We start from the raw sequence: 12,256 nt of genomic DNA, 5'->3' as shown, positions 1-12,256 counted from the left end.
ATGAATTATGAATTGATTTGTTAAATTTATTTTTTATTTGCTTAGATAGATATCATAAGTACATCACCAAAAGTCAATATCATAAGAAATAATCTAATGTACAAGTGAAATATAAATTATTCTTAGTTGGTTAAATATTTAATTATTAATTTACTGTTACTCATATTAGTCACATTACAGAGAATATAAACTTATCAATAAGATTGATCCAAGTAAATGATATTTAGGCCGTGTTATATTTTATCTATACAAATTACACATGTATTAATATTAAAATACATACATTAATTAATTATTTTAATATAATTAAACTGTTTAAACAGTTAATATAATATATTATACAATCAAAGTAATAATATTATTAACATTTATAAATGAGTCTTCTTGAATAATATTATAAATTACTCTCGTATATAAGGATGTTGGATTAAAAAATAATATATTATGGTTCATTAGTAGTTATTTTTTGATGCTTATAAAGTCGTAAGTATCTAAAATAGTTAAGAGAATTCCGCTACATTTAGATTCAGAAAAGTATGTTTAAATGTATTTTTATGTCAACTTTTAATAATATAAAAAATAAATCAATAACCATAAATAAATTCGTAAACGTATGAATGAAATATATAAATCATGATTATGCGTGGTTCAAATTTAAGTCGATAAATAATATATTTTATTATGTATTGAAAAATATTGAAATAAGAGACAAGAGTACATCATGACGTATCTACGTATAGTAAATAGGTATACTGTAAATACATTTGAAACAAACAAATCGTTTTAGTTAAAAAATAATAATTTACGTTATCTTGCTATTTAATTTGCCTATAACTTTAACTCTTGAGTATTTTTTTTTTTTTTGATACAGAAAATTGTAGAAATTTATAAAATATATCCTCTCAAGATATAACCGATAAGTTATTAAACTTTTATATTTTATATTCATAACATCCTACATTACATAAATTTTAAATTCCAAATAGATATTGAATACAAATGGGTATAAGCATTACATTTTTCAATTGAAATTTTTTATTTATGTATGTATATGCTTATATAGTTTTAGAAATGTCACAACATGGTTCGGTGTATCTCGTACTTACATGGTTATATACATCTATGAAAAAATGTATAATAAACATCAGCAATACGCAACTGGAACGCTATACTATACTTAAATGTATTAAGTTATAATTTATTCAACTTCAAACATTTAAAAAAAATCTTAGAAGTTCCTTTGCTGTATAGTATATATATTGAACAATCATATGAGCTAAATAGATCTCCCTAACGTATGTATTAAATTTGAATTAGTTTTAATTTTAATCAATACAAACAAAAAACTCTCTAAATCGGAGACGATGTGTCTGCCACTATTTTTTTAGGATATTTTATAATATAGTGATATATTTAGTATAATTAATATTATACATAAAAAATATACCTAAATTATTATTGCTTGAAATTATTTATATATATATATAGTAATAAAGTAATAATTATAATATTACATTATTAATTTATAAATTAGCATACAAACATACAGTAGAATGGTGTAAAAACGTTTGTAGAACGTAGTATAACAACTTTTTAACAGTATAAAATTAATGTAAATATTTAATAGTTTTAGTATTGTGAATAATTATTTACATGGAAAGTACATACGATTAATATATTTATCGACGACAACAAAATAACAACAATTATTATTTTATATTTGAATATCAAATTTTGACAATATTTCAACATTTAAAATGCTCATAAAAAATTATAATGGTTTTCCAATAATTGTTCGGTTATATTTTCTTGTACAAATCATTTATGGAATATTTTATTAAATTTCAAAGCCTTAACTATTAAAATAAAAAATAAAAATAATAATCAGGTGAATAGGTACTTATCGCTTTATATAGAACTATATATTATATAGTAGTTTGGATAACAACCAAATGTGTAAGACATAAGCAGGTAGCAGTGAATTTAGAAAATGCTTATCGTTGTACCTAATATTTTAGACAAAGTTTACAAAGATGCATAAAAATTACAAATAACTTTCAATCATGTAGTATTGACTGGGCCAGTGACGCAACCAAAGGGGGGTTGTAACCCCTCCCGAAATGTTTTTTTAGTTGTGCTACTAGATTGGACATTATAAGGTAGATATTTCACTTATCAACAACTCAATCTAAAACTATATAAGAATACTTGTCCAATACATTAAGAACCTTACATGATAATGTATAAGTTCATTACAAGGATACAATTTTTTTCTAATGTTTGATGAAAAATAATAACATTAAGGTTGTAGACAGTGATATGGAAAATTATATTAGTATTTAGTACATTATTGTATCAAACAAATATATTATAAATAAGTATATAAATTAATAGTTTAAATTTTAAAATTAATTCGAATTCAGAGAAAAATATTCTCTTATATAACGAGAATACCTATTCTATTTACAACCTTTTAATCCTGGCACAGTTGCTTTCATGGTATCGCTCCAGTTAGCAAATTAAAAATTTCTTCTACTATTTCCTTATAGTCACACTGCATTTGTACTTCTGTATACATAATTAATAAACAAAGTTTGACACTTCAAACTAACTCAATTTATAATTTGTTACGAAAACTGTATAATAGTTGCACTTTGCAGTAATATGTTTCCTTTATTATTATATATATATTATATGTATTACCATGAAGTATTTGTTCAACTCTATGTACATCATGAACATGTATTTTAGTAATTATTGTGAAAGAAATTTTCTCAAAATAAATTAATAAACAATTACCATTTAAAAAAACCAAATCAATGTTAATGAAAAATTACAGTCGCATAATATAATTACATTGAAGAATAGACAATATTATTGTATACGTGATAACAAATTATACAAAGGCTCACAATAATTAAGCGAAATATAATATGTTTTTGACTTTTTGAATATAAATTATGATTTTATTGTACGCATGCTAATATTTTATTAAATCTTTTGGATATTAAATAAATTATACGATATATACAATATACTACAGAGACGTATTTATAGGGATCGCCTCTGGTGGTCCTTTTTTAAATTTGACCTAGGTATCTATTTTTCCGTTTATCAAAAAAAGTTATTTAAATATTTGTTTTACTTATTGTTATTATTTTTGTTTTGCTTTTAATAAGTAATTATTTTATTGAGAAATAAGATGTTATCGGGATCGGCGACAGTATTTTGCAAGAAGCTTTTGGAAGAAAATGTGGTGATTTTAAAAGAAAAAATGTGAATACAGTATTCGTATTTTAATGATTTGAATGAGTAAAGTTGTTTTATGACGTTTAAGAAGTGCTTTATATTCTGAACATTCTTTATAGTTGAAAGTATAATCACCGTCGAAAAGGGCGAACTTGGTCGGGATGCTTTTGTCTTTCCTGCTATGAGAAATGTCTGAGAAATAATCTCCCCCACATTTCAACACAACGTGAAGAATGATGGCAATATTTAGTGGTGGTTTTATTCGTAGGTCTGACAGTTTCAGCACTGAGGTGAACTTCTATTGCTCCTATAGACTGATTCAATTTTAGTTTTGGTGCACAACGTTGATGGCAGATTTAGAATTTCTTTATTATTGATGTTAGATTCAAGGTTTGCGAAAAACAGCGGAAGTGGGTGTGAATTTTTGGTAACGTTAACGACCCATATGGCGGAATGACCTAATTCCAAGAGGGCATTAGATATGTTATCTGAGATTAGGGTGAAAATTTCAAACAATAACCTTGTAAGTTTGATAGCACCACGAAAGTATGAAAACAGGCGCTGATGGCAATTAGCTGTTGTGCGATTGCATTAAAAATGTATCGTTCTGGAGGGCAGACAATCAAAACAGAAGACGATGACTTACGTATGAACCTGTTAGTACCGATGTGTTTTACTGACGTATTTTTGAAAGCGAAGAAATTGTTAATGTTTTAGACACAGATTGACGGAGCGTTGGTGTTGTCATGTTGAAGGGAAACAATAGATACGTCGATTACATTGGGAACATCGCAGGTGTTGAGTTTGATTTCATTGTCTTCCGCGGTCGCCAAGGCAGCGAAACGAATGATTCGATTTACTCCCCTTATGAATAAGTGAATTAGGTGTAGATGACAGCGATCGTTTGGGTTTGGTGGTTTTCGGATAGGTTTTATTAACCGTGTTGAAAGTGAAGGCGCGTTCGACAAAACAAATGTCGTGAACTAATTACACGATTAAAAATCGTGATAACGGAACGGATATTTCGCATAGCGCACATACGCGTGACAGTGTTACGGGTCAACGTCAACGTCTATATAGATACTTATTATTTAAATATACAAAATGTTAAAAAAAATCAACTATTATTACAATAAAAACAAATGATATTTTTAAGGATATGTATAGAGGATGAGAAAAAAATATTTATTCAGTCACAACTATTGTTTGAACCTCTATAAAGGTTTCAGATTAGAATACATACAATCACGTGAAATTATGTTTTATAAATCATCACTTGTCACTTACATTTTTATAGTTAAATAATAATGCATATAATATAATTTTATAGGCTAGAAATTAGAATATCAGAAATAATATTGTATCTATACTACTAAGCAAATTAATTATTTATATTTATTTACAATACTCTAAATTATACACATTATTTTTTTATTTTTTTATCATAAATTGCTTAATTGCATAGCTTCAATAAATAAAACGTCACGGAATTCCTTAATAAATTAGCTACATATTTTAAATAAGTACTTAGTTAAGTGTTTCGCGTGTTGTATATTTATCTTTGTAATTTTATATGCAGATATCCTCGATATAAATTATTTTTGTTTCGTTGTAATTTACTATTACACTATAATGCTCATTTCTATCCCTTCAAAGTACAATAAACGTTTTGTATTGGTGATAAATTTAAATAGTTCATAAGCTCAAAGTGCACACACGTACACGTTTTGAGACTAAGTTTCATTAAGTGTATAAGTTGCACAAAGTGTTCTTTTTTCCATCTCCAGCGGTTTCCTTTGTCTCGAATTGTACTCAAAACAACTAAGTAATTTAAGAGTAAATAATAATGTGCTTATTTTTTTTTTTTTACTGAAATGCTTATTTAAAATTTAAATTAATTATGGTATACTATTATAAAACAAAATTATTTACTTCTGAATACTGATATACATATATATCATATTTGCTGACGCGATGAATTGGGCACTACAGTTTTCTTTTAATGAAATTTGTAAACATACTGTGACTTGTTCAGTGTTTTTGTACTCGGCAGTATAGTAGATACACACAGTAGATACTCTGCCAAGACTACCTATTATAATTTATAATGACATCCGAGTACTGAAGTGTAGGAGTATATAAACGGTAACAGTACACTCTCAATTCACACCTTTCGGTGAACGATACACATACTCATTAAACAATAATTATTTATTTAATATTTATTTAACAACGAGGTTGCACCTTGTGCGTGTCGAGTATACCTACAGCCTCCTTTTTAACAGTACTAATAAGTTAATGTTTGTATTCATTAAAATATTAATGATCCTATAATCACGGTTATAAACGATTTTTTACCACGGTCAAGACGTCCAAAATTTACATAGTATTTACTGTTTTTGAGATATTTTCATGGTCATACAATAATTTAATAATTTATGGCACATTCTCATATGGATATAAATTGCAGACTATCCAACGCAATTTTATCAATTACTCGGGTCAGTAATTGGTAAGTAAATACTAAACATTTGGTCAGCATTCTACGTTCAATTATAATATATTCATTTACAACGATATATTTTCGTGTATATATGGTTTACCTATGAAAATATGTAGAACGGATATACAATAATAGTATAAGCTTTGTTGACCGTCTATCGAAAAAAATGTGTATAGGTAAGATAAGTATATTTTTATGCAAAATTATCTAAATGCAGATGTAAACCTGGCGTATTATTTACAGAGACGAAGCCCGTAATGTGATATTATTACAGTACCTAGTGTTATCGTTATAATTTATTACAGTATTATAACAAAATAGTCATTTATAAATAATATAGTTAATTAATTACTTAATTAATGATTAATGGTAATATTATAATTATAATATTACATTTTTCATTAGGTTATTTTATCTTTTGTACATAAAATGTGTACTTAAATTTTAAACAGAAATCGATGATTATTATAATTAAATTAAATAGGTATATTATATTAAACAATATATTACATTATCACAATAATTTTAGCTTTTACGATTTAAGTTTTTTTTATAAGTACATCCTTATATATCAAAATATAATTCATTACTGATTAGTATAAACTTAACTGATTCACGAACTATTAATTATATTTTCTATTTGAATAGCTGTTTATTAATATATAACATTCTGATCAAATCAAAATGTACGATCCGGGAATGTTTAATATATAAAAGCACGCGTCTTATCACCAACTCGTATGCCGCATCGACCGTATATTATTTGTGTATTGTATGAAGTTTTTGGGTGTGTTGTAATGTAAGAACTGAACTAAATAAATTATTCACGCTAATTAGAAATTAGTTATTACAATGTATTTAGCTTATTAAATGTAATTATGGACGCACCGCAGCTCCGCATGAATAAAAATATTTTGTGAATCCGCAGCTTCCGCATGCACCGTGTTTCCGCACGGTGGAAAAAATTAACGCACAGTACCTTCGCATTCTATAAATTTTATTTTTAGCACCAAATGTCCGCATGTCATAAAATAAATTAAGATTTTGCCATATCGGTGTAAAATTAAGTTGAAATTAAAATTAAACTATTATATTTGCAAAGCATATCTTAATCATCATTGTGTACCGATTAATTTTCCACGTCTTTGTGATTCAACGAATCGACAGTGATCAGTTATCCAACTAGTGGTTGCTTAAAATATAATTATTTAAAATTACAAGTTATTACAAATCTATTTAATCGAGTGAGTCTTTTCATGCCAAACTTGGTGATTTATTTACTTCAGTACATCCAAATATTGCAGTTTTTATTAAAAATGTATTGGTTACGCAGACGGATTCTTACATACGAATGAATTCTGCTAATAATAATGAAAGTAAGATAATTAGAACTCAACAAAAAACTAATATGCAATTTATAAATAAAAAAATAAAATAATATAACGACAACCAAATTGTAAAATATAATTTTGTAAACAGTTATTAGTTTCATTTAATAATATTCAATTTTAACTTACATTATAATTTTATTACATTTAATTTTGTACTCACAACGACGATGTTTGTATTGTATGTATTGATTATTATTATTTTTATTAAATGATTAGTTTTTAGTTATAACTACCTATATATTTAAAATAATTGATATACATGTTAGTGTCACACTGATACATCGTTTAGATTATGCTGTTTCCGGTATTACCTATCTAATATTATTTTAATATTAATTTTAATTTTAATAACATATATTGTATTTAAACAATAAACAAACAAAAAACTTATGTCCGGAGTTAGGGTGTTATAATATGACCTTATATGCGTAGTTATCTCGTCAGTAGTAGAAATAAAGATTACCAGGTCAATACTGATGAGTAAGAGTAACGTTTGTTAAGTTCAGTAGTTTAGGTGTTTCTATAATATTATATTGAACAATGTGTTGTGTATAATCTTGTAATATTTTAAAGGTAGTGTAATGATGTACGCATAAGCATCATATCTTTTTTAAATTTAAAATATTCAATAAGATAAGTATAATAATTGTTAGACATTAATAATATGATATTACAAAAACATGTACACACACACACACACACACACACACACAGACAATATTATATTATATAAGCATTCCAGTTTTATGTTCCAGAGGAGACGCGTTATTATTGTCTTTTTGTATGGACGGTCAAAGGCGAGTGTAAGAGACTACGCAGATCGTTCATACAATAATACGTAATAATAATTCAATCGTAAACGTTTGTAATTAATTCAAATTCGTATGTTAAAAAAGTGTATTAAAAATTAAATAAAATTATTATAGTGATTCAAAGAAAAAAATGTGTACTTAATTATTTTAAGAAATAAATCGATCACCTCATATTATATCTTGAACGCGAACAACGATTTCAACAAGCAAGTCGCTACATAGATTAGAGAGGTAATATTAACAAACTACTGTTTAAAAAGTAATGATTTACAGACACAATATAATAGTCCCCAACTAACACTCATAACACCGTTTTCTCGATCAATACAGTAGCATCATTGAAAAAAAATGTTGTAATTTATATTAAAATCAACGAGAACAATCGTATTTATAGTATGTATTTATATATATAATTATAGTAATAAATAATTTAGAAATAAAAATAATGATATTATTGAGAACATTAACATTTATTGCTCGACAATAATAATATGGTCTTTTTGGCCAATATCCAATATATTATAAACTATAAATATCGATTTGTCTTGCGACATTTATTCTGTATAGACAAATTTGGGGTAGGTAATTAATGTGTTAATATAAATTATTCAAGTTTTAACGTGTTGTGACTTTAATGGAAATATTCTATTGGTTTTAACCACAGTTATCTACTCTACTAGAGAACCGTAAATGTTATAAGAATAGTTTTAACCTACCATTTAATGGTTAAGTACCCACTTTTGTATTATTTTAATAAACACGTATAAAAAAAAATCAATGCCTTTTGTTTATTTAATACGTATTGCATTTATTATTATGTAGTTTATGAGCTACAATTGATTTCAAAGGAATATGTAATACCTACATAAAAGTTAGTTTATAAAACATTTATAAATTGCATTTTTATATTTTTTTCTTATGACAAACTTTGTAAAAATATTTAATGTTTTTTTTTTTTTTTTTGAATCGTATAAATAATATATTAAAAATTAATATCATATATTGCTTAACAATTAGTTATTTAGTATCAAAACTTACAAAACAAAAACTGGTGTTTGTTGTACAAAGATGGATATTACATTTGAAAAGTTTCATAAATGTAGTTGTATTATATTTACAATATTTGAATCATTCCTGATCAATTCTCCTGCAAAAAAATAGATAAGAGCAATATTAAATTACAAATCGTATAATAGACTTTACGCTTTTTTATTGCTCTGATCATATTATGAGATGTCTTACAACAATTGAACAATAATTTAACAATAACAATAACAACACATATAGTATATAACCCGATTCACAATAATATTCTAATATACCAATTTTTTGACAAAATATATAACATATTATATATATATATATATATATATATACAATTGATTTATAGTTGTATATAGTAACACGTCTTCCAAATCAAAACCATTGATACACTTTTAATACTCTTGAACAATATTTGGCTTTAAAACTTGAATACATTTTTCATCATTAACGCATATAAATAGATATAACAGCAACACATTAAGTAAGTATAAAATGTATTGCTTTTCTATCCTACCAACGGAACAAAGTGACATTGTTTTCTGTTTCTCTATAATAATTATAAACATCTCTAACTCCTATTTTAAAATTCAGTTTTTGTACTTAAGTGAATATTTTTCCATGCGATTTCATACTCAGGCCACTTAAATACATATCAGTCGTTGGTGTAAAATTGATGTATTCGAATATTCCAAACGGCGCCATATATCGTCAAAGCCGTACCAACTTTCTTAGTGTATAGTAATTATTACGTAATTTATCTTGACCGTAACACAGGTGAAAGTATGAACAAATTTACTTAAATGAAACAACATGCTCCAATTTTAATATCCTTCGGTAGCTCAGTTGGTAGAGCGGTGGACTGTAGTGGCATTAGATCATAGATATCCATAGGTCGCTGGTTCAAATCCGGCCCGAAGGAATTTTTTTTATATTTAAAAATTTCGAAAACTTCATATTCCGTTTACATATATTATAATTTTGAATAAATAAATTATATTAAAATAAAAATTATTTTAAATTTTAGTTTATACCACTGTGGCAAGAACGTTTCCTTTAGAAAAATTAACTTTCAGTTTTATCTTTCCTTTGTGTAAAATTATAATTTAATTATTTATTGGAAACAAAAGTAATTTAAGTGAAATCCTTATATTATTTGTATTTTTTTTCTTTCTACGACGTTCGAAGTTAAACAGTCGATTAATCTGAAATTATTACGATTTTATAATTTATTTCGCTATTATTGTGACTTTAAATCTATTTAAAATATTGTCATATTTTTAATTAAATTTTATAAAAAATAACATCAAGCTACAATACAATCAATACAAAACGTTTATATGTATAATATAATACCTACACATTTTTTTTGTTCTATATTTATTCAGAAAGGAATATTTACTGTGAGTAATTATGATATTTTATTTAAATATAATATTTATAAAATATATAGACTTTATTTAAATCATTCTTAGACAAGTATAAATTGAATATTAACACTAAGCTATGTAATATGTTAATAACAATTATATATATACAAGAAAAAATGAATATTAATTACTATATATTAACTCAGAGCATTAATAAGTTTTAAAAATTAATTCAACCCTTGTGATAATAATATGGAAATTTAAATTTAAAGAAGTGAAAAAAAATCATTAATACTATCATTATATAGATACCAAATCGAACATATTGACATAGTTGGTAACGAAATTCTAGATAAACAAGTTAAATGAGTTGCACCTAACACGCGATTCATTGACATTACTCCATATTATGCTGATATTAAAATAAAAATTATCAAAATATCCTTTCCATATCGAAAAATATATCGAACAATAAAACCAAATAAATTGATCATTCGATAATGTATTATAATGTTTATTGAAAAAAAATTTAATCAGCTAAGAATTTTGGTCCTAATCAGACTTACACATGCATTTTTTTTATGGAAAAGCGACCATCGAACAAATTTCAATCGTACATCGTCATTCTATTAATCTAACAATCAAATATTTTACATATTATATCAAACAAATTCAGAACATTCAGACTTGCAGAACTAAAAGATTTCATATCATTGCTGAAATTTAAGGTTCGATTCAAAGAATGAATTAATACCACTCTGTTAGATCTTTTAGATTATTCAAGTTTTCATTTTAGATACAGAGCAAAAAAAATCTAATTTTGAACAAAATCTATTTTGTTTTTTTGGTATAACTCAAAAACAAATAACCACGGATAGTTGAAATCTTCATAAAATGTTTATACTATAATTTTCAATATATATGAAGGCATGACAATTTTTAAATTTTATTTTTCTATAAATGTTGATTAAAATAAGTATTCACTGGGTCAAGAATCTTATAAAAATTTAATACAAAATTCCTTACGATGTTATAAGTATTTCATATTAGAATCATAAAATCTAAAAATATATTGACAGTTATAATTTTTATAGACATTATAAGTTAAAATTTGTAAAAAATTTCTTATTTAAACAATAATTAATAACAATAATAATTATTTTGTTATAATTTAAAAACATTATTTGAGTGAACTTAAAACTTACGTGTATATTAATAATAATATAATACTACTAATTTTACTATATGTGATAACATTTTTAATTAATTTTGATATATTATATAATATATATTAAATTTATACTATGAACTTTTTTTTACTGTTTTACGATATTTAAAAAAATATAATATTTAATTTTGAATTGTATATAAGTTGATATAATTATAATAAATACAATGTTTTTTAAAATAATTAAACCAACTTACCATAATAATCAAAGTAAAATAAAAATTACGTTAATAGCTAGGTATATCAAAAAACATATCATGAAACATAAACAATTATAGTACAATACGTATAGGCTGACAGACCGTCTCCGCTCAGAATCATTTTTCTCATACAATGATAAATCATTGCATTCAAATTTAACACACTCCTAATAATTACCCACTCGACACCTAATATATAGCAAATGGGTATCCATTTGCTTACCTTTATTTTCTTTGTAGAGTTTATTGGAAAATGTAAGTAATATCCTTAGAGTTCTGAGTTAATAATACGTATTATATAATAAAATTGTCCAACTAATATTATTATCGACATAAAATTATTAAATGAAATCAATACATTTTGTAATAGTCACTATAATATTATATATTATATTTTACTTATGTCATGTCTACAAATTATTACATAATATTCTCTCCAGTCAAGAAATCCATTGGCAATAT

At 24.9% G+C, this 12,256-nt stretch overlaps 1 non-coding gene across 1 annotated transcript; it reads left to right on the top strand.

Moving 5' to 3' along the window:
• Positions 1 to 9,827: 9,827 nt before the first annotated feature.
• Trnay-gua lies at positions 9,828 to 9,918 on the top strand. Its single transcript is given in 2 exon segments — positions 9,828 to 9,864; positions 9,883 to 9,918. It is a non-coding gene; the product is annotated as a tRNA-Tyr (tRNA).
• Positions 9,919 to 12,256: the final 2,338 nt, after the last annotated feature.

This window comes from Rhopalosiphum maidis, chromosome 1 (genome assembly GCF_003676215.2).
Source record: "Rhopalosiphum maidis isolate BTI-1 chromosome 1, ASM367621v3, whole genome shotgun sequence".
Taxonomy (NCBI): domain Eukaryota; kingdom Metazoa; phylum Arthropoda; class Insecta; order Hemiptera; family Aphididae; genus Rhopalosiphum; species Rhopalosiphum maidis.
This window is presented reverse-complemented; position numbering and strand designations above follow the sequence as displayed.